The sequence below is a fragment of the Myodes glareolus genome, chromosome 19 (genome assembly GCF_982192425.1).
Source record: "Myodes glareolus chromosome 19, mMyoGla1.1, whole genome shotgun sequence".
Taxonomy (NCBI): Eukaryota; Metazoa; Chordata; class Mammalia; order Rodentia; family Cricetidae; genus Myodes; species Myodes glareolus.
The window spans coordinates 3217397-3228858 of NC_142044.1; the positions used below are offsets into that span (position 1 = coordinate 3217397).

The 11462-nt window shown below is 49.2% G+C and overlaps 2 long non-coding RNA genes across 2 annotated transcripts; one reads left to right on the plus strand and one right to left on the minus strand.

Annotated features, from left to right (window-relative positions):
- Positions 1-364: 364 nt before the first annotated feature.
- Positions 365-1948, minus strand: LOC148118883 (uncharacterized). Its single transcript, XR_015735555.1, has 2 exons — positions 1740-1948; positions 365-1160 (listed from the first exon to the last, which is right to left on the minus strand). It is a non-coding gene; the product is annotated as an uncharacterized LOC148118883 (long non-coding RNA).
- Positions 1949-9543: 7595 nt separating this feature from the next.
- On the plus strand, positions 9544-10322 carry LOC146891133 (uncharacterized). The gene is made up of 2 exons (XR_014998198.2): positions 9544-9602; positions 9959-10322. It is a non-coding gene; the product is annotated as an uncharacterized LOC146891133 (long non-coding RNA).
- The last annotated feature ends 1140 nt before the right edge of the window (positions 10323-11462 follow it).

Here is an 11462-nt window from a genome sequence, read left to right on the forward strand (position 1 = left end):
TTCTCTAAATCACACACTAAGCAGTGTTAGATAAGGAAAGTTCCTGGAAGCTACCGTGTTCAGTCTGCTTCTACCACTTTCTTGCATGAGGAAAAAAAAAAATCTAAACTGCATGTTCTGTTCTCTGTCCCTCAGCGGCCATCTGTGGGTTTGGCTAGCAGGAGTCAGGCCTTAGCTGCAACACAGACGCGTGTGTGCCGGGTAGTGTAACTGGGATGCTCCAGAGTATCAACAGGCTAATGGCTGAGCTTCTGTTATGTCAGTGCTGGTTAGAGCGCTAGACCTGAGGTCAGGGAGGCAAAGGTAATTCGCCTGAGCTTATACTTAAATAGCATGGCTAGAATAATTTGTGTTTTCCTCCAAGCAGAGTTAAAGGCGTTTATTCATTTAGGGCGATGGGAACAAAATCATTAGACACTATAGACTTTATTTTCCTCAAGCCAGATGGAGTCATGATCTCACTGATGTGGGGGTGAGGGTTGACGGTTGTTCCTGGCAGACCACTCCTAGGGACTTTCTTCTCCTCGGCAATTTGCACTTCCGGTGCTGCCTCCAAGTCCATTAACTCTCCCTGGCTGCTCAGTTACCCTCTGTGTTGTTCGTGCCACACCCCTCCCTTCAGCTGTCCCCTAGGGTGGGTGTAGATGCAGGCAAGCTCTGGAAGCCACAGATCTAAGTCCTCCCTTTATTCAGTCCAGGCTCAGCAGACCTGGAGACGGGGAATGAGGGTCTTCCATTCCGCCCACTTCCTCTGACACGTCTGCAGCCAAGCTGACTTTTCCTCTGTGAGTAAAATCCGTGTCTCTGTTGACATTAGCAGGAACACGAAGATTTTGATCCCTGGTATAACTATCAGGGAATATTTCGAAGGTTGGAAATAGGATCCCCTCTTGGGGTGCTTCATCTTATGACTCAAAGAATTTTTAAATGGACTCAAATGGAGGCTTAAGGACAATTGTGTTTAAAAGCAAAATTTCAGAGTAGGCGTGTCGTAAATCACGTCAGCTACCTGGAGGAGAAGAATGAAGACCAGACGGGAAAAAATCATGCGTTTGAGTGAGCTGGCATGGAGGTCAGCCCCATGGCAGACAAGAAGCTACATGATGCAGAGGGCAGCTTTGATTTTCGAAAATAAAACACACTGTGGCTCCGGCCAACATCTGAAGGAAAGGGAGGGAAAAGAAGAAAAACGTCGCCAGAAAGGTGGGTCAGTCCAACAGAACCTCGAGGCAGCTTGTAAAGACTGTGCTGGAGAAGAGGCAGAGGAGGACTCTGGGAAAGAGGAGTGTATTATCTTATTACAGGAATAATTATTCCTCCCATCTCTGTAGCAGGGCTTTGGGTGACCCCATCTTCCTGAGAGGTGGTGCAGTGTGTATGAATCCGCAGAGCTGAATTAACTCTTCCTGGGAAAGACAATAGCATGTCTCCCCCGAAGGTAGATTCCATTCTTTACTGTGAACCCCCCATACTGAAAAGGTAACCCTAAAATCATTTACGAGATGGGCTGAGATCGGGAATAGATAAAACCCATGTTTTATGAACGTCCAGAGCTAAAGCTTTATACAGAATGACTGATGTCTGGACTGGAGTTCTAGCCCCCGCCCCCATCACACAGAGACAGTGGAGCTCATTTAGAAGGCAGTGGGAAACCAGAGAACCAAGGACACCTCTGACTGCTGTTCTCAGCACCACCCCCACCCTCAGCAGCCTGTCTGGTTTCTATCTCAGTCCTCTACCTAGTGGGACGTTTCCAAGGGATCCTCCAAGCGCAGGGTCGGTGATTCTGTGAGTGTGACGTCCCAGGGGCTTTGTTTCCATCTTGCTCCTGTCTCCCGTGGTGGCGGCATTTAGCAGGAGCCCCTAGCAAGGAGGCTGCTGGTTACCGGTGTCCCTGTCCCCACAACACAGTGGAGAGAGAGGTTCAGATCTGAGAAACGCAGCCTTGATAGCCGCCGCACGCACGCACGCACGCGCGCGCGCGCTGCCTCTTGGCTTCAACCTCATGCCATCCTGGCGTCTCGTGCAGCCTGCCTTTATTCGCTCCTCTGAGACTTGCTGAGGTCCCGGGAGTAGACAGGGAAGTGGGCTGGACTTCCGAAGGCTTCTGAGTGTCATCTTATCTCTTGTCCTCAGACCATGCTGAGGAGACAGCTGCCCACTCAAGGAAGCATGGGCTGGCTTGACAGACCAGGAGTGTTGTGAAAATCGGCCACGTGTTCAGCAAACTCAACCTACACAGGCAGCTGGGCCAACCTCTGGCTACACTCCCCCCCCCCCCCCCCCGTCTCCCACACAAACAATTTCATTTGTGGGGAACTTCTAGTGCTGGAGACCTGAGGGGTGCCCGGAATGTTCTGGGCACCGCACTTTGCAGTGAATGGATTAGCAGGAAGTCTTTATTTCTGTCAGCAAGAGTCCCCTGCATCTGGCACAAAGATGGCTTTGACGGAGTTTCTTGCTCTAGCTTGCACACAGGAAACGGTCGGGGAATTCAGGTGAGGGGAACCCATCTCAAATCCATTGTTTTCCCTGTGAGAGGTTGTGCAGGAGAGCCCAGCTGGGGACTGTCTCTCCTGTCTGTGCCCCCCAGCACAATGACCTTGGGCTTGCCAGGCAATTACATATTGATCTTATCCTTGTGGCCAAAACCTCTTCCACCTTGGCCTGCCTGCTTCTAGCTTACATAACCAGGCCCATTTCTGAGTCCTGGGGGCTGGCCAGGCTGACAGTATTAGGGAAAAAAAAAACCAAAAACTCAAAGTGAAGGGTTTTGTGATTAGCCTCCCGATCCTGCCAGCATTCTTGAGCAACTGTGGGAGGAGCCAAGTTCAGAAAACGGGCTGTCCTGCCCACTCGGAATTCCCCTGGGGGCCTGCCTGTGAGAGCGGCTCTGAGCACGAACCTCAGAGAGGGCCTGGTGACTTTGGCAACCCACCTCGAGTGCCTTTGGGAAGAAAAGTCTTTCTGTGGGCTCTGCTACAGACGTCAGGGAAACTTCCCTAGGAGGTTGGGCGGTCTGAGCAGGAGGGTCTGCTCTGCTCCGCGGGCGTGGTTCCCCTGCCCCCTTCCCAGCTGCATTATGGGCTACGACTGGGCAATGCCTAGGTCCAGGCTGCGGGTGGCTAAGGTGACTGAGGTGGAGGCAGCTCTTCCCATAGCAGTTCTCAGGCCCCCGACGTGCTCTGTTGGTCATCCGCTCAGACTCCTGTAGGCCTACACGTGATCCGCCTGTATCCGGAGTGAGAATGAAGGCAGGCAGGCCTTCCCAGGGGGCCCCACTGTTATGAGAACAGAAACGCTTAGATTCCAGGCAGGAATGTTACTGTCTATACTTTGAGTTTGATGCTTATTAATTAATTTACATAATACAGCTATGATGACCAAACACTGTAATTTGGGTTGGATGCCAGTTCTGGGGACAGAAGTATGGACAGCCTGCCATCACCTCTGGCATGGGTGGTAATGGGGGAGATACGTGAACTGAATGCCAATACTGAGTCGTGAGTTTGATGACCCGTTTTCTGTCTTCCACACCAAGTCACTAGTCCTTCAATATTTAGAGCATTGACCCCGGGCCAGGCCCTGAACCAGGATGTCTACAAAGACTGTCTCATATCAACCCTATGAGACAGTGGAGCCAAACTGCCAGAGTTTAATTCCAGCCGAACTCCTGGCAGTTCTGAGGTCTTGGACAAGTTAACAAACTTGTCAGGGCGAGGACTGATGAGTTATGCCGCAGTGTGCTCAGAACCGATCCAGCCAGGATCTGGCCCTGAGTAAGTGTTGGAGGATACTGTGGTGACCTCCTGCTAAAGTTTGGATGTGGTTTGTCCCCAACAAAACTCAAGTAGAGTCTTCACTTCCCAGTGCAGCGGTGTCAGAAGGGAGCTAACTGTGCCCTGAGAGATTTCCTCTTGTGGATGCCTTCATGTCTTTCTTCAGAGACTAGTTTATGTGTTGTGGGGGGGCTGCTTATTGGTTCCTGGCCGCCTGGCTGGCTTAGACCCAAATAATCACACAGAAACTGTATTAATTAAATCACTGCTTGGCCCATTAGCTTTAGCTTCTTATTGGCTAACTCTTACATCTCAATTTAACCCATCTCCATTAATCTGTGTATCACCACGAGGTCGTGGCCGACCAGCAAGTTTCAGCATATCTGTCTCTGACAGCGGCTCCATGGCGTCTCTCTGACTCGGCCCTTCTTCCTCCCAACATTCAGTCTAGCTTTCCCTGCCTACCTAAGTTCTGCCTTGCTATAGATCCAAAGCAGTTTCTTGATTCATCAATGGTAACCACAGCACACAGAGGGGACTCCCACATCAGTTATGTCTCGGGAGTGAGTTGGGTCTCCTGGGACAGAAAGGGCAACTGTGAGCATCGTCATACAGCAAGGCCTCTTTCACAAGCAGTATGCTCCTGACTGCTCTCATGTGGGTTTCTACTGTGCGTGGCTTTGTATAGCACAAGGTCCTGGAGCAGGACGTCTGATTTCTGTCCCGAAGTCATGTCCTTTACATGTCATGTCATCGGCGGAGTCTGTGCGGCAGCTACCTCTGACCCCAGCTCTGCTCCAATGTGTCTCCCTTGCCCCCGCATCCTGGCTGCGGACCTCCCGCCATTCTGGGTCCCACGGAGCTGCTGAAGGAGCTGACCCTGATCTTGCCCACAGAGCCCACATCTGGGCTAGAACACACCTTTGGAATCTGGGTCTGCTTCAGTTTTGAGTAACCAGACTGGCCTTGATTATGCAGACAGGAAGACAGGTCCATTGGAGAGGTTTCGTGGGGGAAGGAAGCAGCAGGAAGTCAAGGGAGCTAAGATGTCAATCTGTGAGATGCAGGAAGATGGCAGGTGCTGAAGAGGAGGCAAATGGTGCAGAGGCTGGTGGGTTTACAGCAAGGGTTGTGAGAGGATCAGGTGTGGTTTTGGGAGCACTTCTAAACAGGACTGTAAAGACATCGGTGAGTCCCAACACCGATGCTAGACGGCAACACCCCTCAGTTGTCTCCTGTGTGAGTCTGATGCGGGGGGGCAATGATCCATGACACCAATGACATCATGCCTGTCCACTGAGTGCAAAAAGAGGCTTCATGAAGGTGGCCTTTTAGTGGATGAGAAGTTGGAAGTCGGGATCTCAAAGCTCCATGTGACCTTGGGAAAGACCCTGACTTCCCCTTCTCTCGCCTCATCTGGGAACTGCAGAAACACTTGCAGTCTCCCGCTGAGGGACATTTCCAAGGGGAGTCACAGGCCATTTTCCGTAAACAGCATCACACCATCAGGAGAGCCGGCTCTTCAGAAACTACGCAGCTCAAATGGAGCTCAAAGAGAAGTGTTGTTCCAGAGAGAGGCCAGGCTAGTCCCCAAGGGTGAAGACTGTCTTCATTCACTCCTGAAAAGCAGAGTATTCGAGTCTCTTTTAGGACACTGAAGACCATTGTCCTTCAGCTGGACCCCTGAACCTGCACTCAGAAACAAGAGCCAGCTGGCTAAACAAACAGTCGCATCTGAAAGTGAAGCAGGAAATGCTGTTCCAAAGCTAATAGCGTTAACAAGTATCCAAGGGACACAATCCATAATTAATGTCAATTTGGGAGAAAAGAGAACAGAAAAACTTGAAATCTGAAATATGACTCTGAGATTAGCCTGGTGGTATTCCTCTGCTTAGAGTCTATCCACTCTCTTTTCCTGGTCCCCTTTATTATTCTAAACACCACATTTATTTGAATTTTTTCTGTAAACATCTGATGTCCGCTAATTTAGAGACAAGATTTGAAACTCCTTGCCTGAATTCCCGCATGGCCAGCCAGTTAACGGGCACTTATTAAAAACCTCAGCAAGTCACATGACCAGACACAGCTGATTTTAGCTAAAGCCCCAGGAAGGATGCTTGTTCTCAAAGACTAGAACCCTGGCCAGGCTCAACTTGAGAGGAGATTTCAGTGGCGTTGACTCGAATACCAGGGTAGCCTCCCAATCAATAAACTTAGGCCACAGACACCTGGAGGCTGGTCTTGACCTGCAGGATCTGCTCTGTAAGAGAAGCACCAGTCCACGTCCATGGAGGACCCCCTTCCGGTGAAGACTAAGCAACCCAAGATCCACGCACTACTCACCAGCCTTTGCTAGGCTATCATGTGACTACCCACTCCATCTCAAGTGTGGTTGCGGTATAAACACCTAGCTGACCCTTGAAAGGTCATGAGCACGTTCCCTCTGCCAGCGACTGTATTCCCTAACCCGTGCCCCGTTGTTAATTTGGACCAGTGAAGTGGGAGCCTTCGTGCCATGTCACTTTTTAGCTGAGGTGCCCCTTACCTACCGCATCTCATCTCTCTTTCCCACTTTGTACCACTAAGGAACAAGGAACCCAGGAGGGCCAACCAGCCAGGTCTGGTTCAAGTTTGTGTGTCCGTGGGATAAGGCCCCATGTCTGGCTGAGATGGGCCTGCCCAGCAAAGCCAAGGCTGTGGTCTTGTCAAGTAGGTCTTCCCCCATCTCTGCAGAGAGCATAGCCACCGACCTCCCCGGGGGCTGTGTCTGAGTCAGTATTCAAATCCCATCATCACTACCGACTAACATGAGTTCTTGAGCGAATAATTCCTTTTCTGGGTTTAGTTTTCACTCTGTAACCAAGGGAGAACACCTTACACTAGGGCTACGGGAATAAAAGACATACGCTGTGTAAAGTAGCAGGCAATCAACAGGGCTCACGTTGGTGTTACATTGCCTGTAGCAGGGCTCACGTTGGTGTTACATTGCCTATAGCAGGGTTCACGTTGGTGATTATATTGCCTATAGCTGGGTTCATGTTGGTGATTACATTGCCTATAGCAGGGTTCGCGTTGGTGTTACATTGCATTTAGGAACCCCTGGGCCGGCATAACAGTTGTGCACACTGGCTGCTGCCAATTGGCACATGGCCCCGCCGCTTTTCTTTCTCTTCTCATTGGTAACTCCAGCCAAACATCCATGGCAGCTCCCTCTCAGAGGAAGCGATGCTTCTCTTTCCTCCATCCTCTGTGATGTCACTTTCTGGTCCTCACCTGAGATACTACAACTCGCTCTGAAACATGTGAGTCTGTTTCAGGAGGATTCTGTGGGTGAATCCAAGTGTGTGTGAGCTGAACCTCCGTGACTGCTGGTCCTGCAGATCAGTCGCCGCATTGATGGGCCAGCTCGTGCCTCCCTGCCCCTCCACAGGGCTCACATTGCCATCCTAATACCCAAGTGCTCTGGTGTTGCTGACAATCCTGAGACAGAAGGATACGAAGCACCCGGACCTGTTCAGAAAGGGTTCCCAGGAATTCAGAGCATGCGCGGGGTGACTAGGAGAGGAAGGAAGGAGGAAGGATCACGAACAGCGGTGCCTCACTGGCAACACTTAGCAGCTCTCTGCAGCCGCAGCCAACCTCAGACAGAAAAGTGCGTGAGAAAATAGCGGTATCTCAGCTTCTCCCATGCAGACTTTTGCCTGCTCTCATTCCCCAAACAACACTCTCGAGCAATTGTTGGCACGGCATTTCACGATGTGTTGAGTAATCTAGAGGTGATGATATGTCCTGGAGATGTGAGTCGGTCACGGGCAACACGTCTTTCAGAGTCTTTGGTATCTGGAGGATGGGATGTCCTGGAAGTGATTCCCCTGTGGATACTAATCAGCAACTGGTTTCAAACTTCAAACTGGGATTGTAGAAATGGTTCAGTGTGTACAGCATTTGCTGTGTTCAGATTTCCAGGACCCACATAAAGTTGGACTCAGTACTGCATAGGTCTGTAACCTGAGTTCTCCAGGGAGCTGGGAAGTGGAGACCGGAGATTCTGACCAGCCAGTTTGGAACAATGCACCGTGGAAAAAAACCAGAGACCCTGTCTCAAACACGCAGAAGGTGAAGCTATCTAAGGCTGTCCTCTGACCTGCACACATGCACCATGGCGTGGGAGCATCCACCTTCACATGCATGAATATGCACAAGCATGCTGTACAAATGTATGCATTTATACAAACATACAGAGTTTAAGAAGGAAAGGAAAGGAAGGGAGGGCAGAACAGGATGGTGGTTCATGCTTTTAATCTCAGTAGTTGGAAGGAGGAGGCAGGTGGATCTCTATGAGTTTGAAGACAACTGATTTATATAGCAAGTTCTACGCCAACCAGTGCTACTTGGTGAGGACTGTCTCACAAATTAAAGAAAAGAAAAGGAAAGGAAAGGAAAGAAAAGAAAGAAAGAAAGAAAGAAAGAAAGAAAGAAAGAAAGAAAGAAAGACAATGAGTGTAAGTCTTTTCAACTTGCTTTTCTGTAAGTGGCCTAGCTTTCTTGTGTCATGACCTTATAATGAGACAGGATAGTGTAGGCTACATCATTGAGTCACGTACATGTTTGCATATGTAAGACAGGATCGTGCAGGCTACATTTCTGAGTCACGTGCATGTTTGCATATGTAGATATTCACTCTATAATCAGGTTTGGAAGCTTACTTTTAAAAGCAACATTCACCAAACAGCATTTGTTTAGCCTTGTGACAGTCTGAGGAGTCCTAGAGGTACAGCAGACCTCTAGGAAGCCAGAGAGGCTAGACACCACTCCGAGTGGTCTCTCACAGTGGGGACCACTTATGAGTGGTCAAAAAGAAAAAAGCCGGGCGGTGGTGGTGCATGCCTTTAATCCCAGCACTCAGGAGGCAGAGGCAGGAGGATCTCTGTGAGTTCAAGGCCAGCCTGGTCTACAAGAGCTAGTTCCTGAACAGGCTCCAAAGCTACAGAGAAACCCTGTCTCAAAAAACCAAAGAGAAGAAGAGGAGGACTACAGACTGTAGTCTCAGATAAGGGGTTTTCTGCAGCCGCCGTCCTCCTTCCCAACCCAAATAAGTTTCCCAGTCAATGCAGAAGCCAGATCAAGCTGGGATTGTGTCCAAGTGTGGTCAGAAGCTGAGCGTTTAGGACGGGGTGGTCAGAAGCTGAGCGTTTAGGACGGGGACTTGGGAGGACGTAACTTCAGAGGAGGAAGCTGCAGTAACAGCCAAGAATGCTGAACTGGGCTTTTTGGAGCCTTTCCTTTGTTCAGAGACTCTGAGTGGGTGGGGTTTAGAGAGAGTGCAGAGGCAAACCAGAGGCTCCCACCAGACACCTTGGGAACTTGAGTTTGGAGACCTGTGTGCCCTCAAGTTTTGCTACAAGTTATAATCAAGTACCTCTAGAAGATTCTCTGTGCGTTCATTCAAGAGAAAGTAAACAATTTCCTAACTTATCTTTTGGGTCAAATATCCTTTGCTTTTTTTTTCCTTTGTTTTTCTAGTTTTATTTGCTTGTTTGTTTACTTTTATTTACCTTGGTTTTGTTTGGTTTTTCTTTCTTCTTTATTTTCTCCCCCTAAGACTGTCCTGTCCCTGAATTCTGAACATAATCAAGGGTGACCTTGAACTTCTGATCTTCCTGCCTCACCTCCCAAACACCAGAATAGCACCTAGGGCTTCCTTCATGGAAGGAGGTGTTCTACAGTCTGGTCCTTGCTCTTACCCTATGCTGTCTTTATCTTGCAGGCTGAGCTCAGTGGTAAAGACTTGTCACAGTGTCGACAGGAAAAACTTCGTCACAGGTGATTCCCCTATTTCAGATTATTAATTAATATTAATTAATTCAACTATTACCCAATTTGATGAAGAATGCCGCCCTGAGGTTGAGGAGTGGTGTTATGCACCTTTAATCCCAGCACTCTGGAGTCAGAGGCAGGTAGATCTGTGAGTTCGAAGTCAGCCTGGTCTACAGAGTGAGTTCCAGGACAGCCAGAGCTACACAGAAACCCTGTCTTGCAAAACAAAACAAATAAACAAACAAACAAAAAGAATGCTGCTGTGAGCAGTGTAAATATTGGTGGGAAGTATGGGGTATGAGTGTGCAGAGGGATGTCCACCTCTGTTTTCCAATTCCTGTCCCCATTATCCGTCTAACTAGGAATGGAACGTAAAAGCTCCTTTCGTGAGGATGGTCTCTCCGCCATGAAGTTGATCCTGCACTGTGGGGGAGTTTCAGCCCCTCAAGCCTGTCACCAGCCTGTCACAGGTCTCGGGCCCAGGACCAGGCTAGACCTTCTTGGCAGCGAGTCAGCCGAGAAAGGCTGCCTGAAACCCTACGCGTTCTTCTTTTGTTCACAGGAATGACTTTTGTGGAGATCTTACGCTCTAGAACAATCCACAGAACACATCTCTAAGAAGCAAAGCTAATGTTGTCCCAAGCTGATCAGATATCAAAGCTCTTGTCCTCTGTTCCAATACCCAAAGTCAGACCTAAAAATACAAACCTGAGGTTGTAGACAGCACCAGAGTGCATTTATATATATACTACACGTCTTTGCCAGAACAGGAAGTCATCCCAAATAGGGGTTCTCAATGTGTACCGTCTACAGAAAGCCCAGGAAAAAGTCATTCCTCAGAGAGTGGCATTTCACCTTCTAACAGACAAGGAGATCTCTCTCACCAGGCTGTCTCCTTAAACTTCCAACCCTCTGCCTTTGGGAAGGGGCTTCTTGCTGTCCTAAGCTCCTCTAGGAAACTTCTAGAGCTTCCCACTTTCCCTGTAGTTGGGAAGCAGCTGAGAACACTGACAAGTTTTTCTTGCTTGTCTGATTTCATTGTTCTTGGTTTCTTGTCCCAGTTTTGAAACCTGGGCCTGACTTCATCCCTGCCTTATAAGGGTGGGACTTTCTCCTTGGTTTCAGTTTGATTTGTCTGTCCCTAAACCAGTGATGAAGCTCGATTAAGAATTTCATCAACGCTTTTTGATGCTAGCAGTCGATGTCTTACAACCTAGACATCTAGACATAGTGGAGAACAAGCATGCCCCACCACCCAAATTCCTTGCTTCTGTCTGAAGTTACTTCAGCTCTGAATAGCTCCTACCCAAGCAGTTCCTTCCCTAAAGGCCCTGGCCTGAGACCTCCAGGAAGGAGCGTGGAACCTCATCTGGCACTGAACTCAGGAAATCAAAGCTGTCCCTAATTCATTTCCTTCTTTGTCCTGGGCTGCAAAGCTTGGTGGTTACCCTCTAGAGTGGGAAATCGATAAAGAACCGTTTCTACTGCAATGCTTTTCTTGGGTGGATGTGCAGCAAAAACAATTCAGGCACAAAATACGTTTCTTCCCATCTGCTTAGAGACCCAGGAAGCATGGGGTGGGGGTGGGGGTTCTAGAATCCTATCCATACAGGAGCTGTTTAGGTACGAGCTATCATCTGCTCTTCCTAAGGAGCCAGATAACACGCTGGTTGATTCCCCAGCTTTCTGTGACCAAACTTCCCACACACTGTTCTCATCGCCCCTTCAGGCTTTTGGCTTTGTTTTTCCAGGCAAACTCCCACTAGGTTGTCCTAGCTGGCCTACGAGTCACTACAAGTAGTCCGGAATGGTCTTAAATACACCACTCTCCTGCCTCCGCACCGAGCGCTGTGATTCCAGACGAAC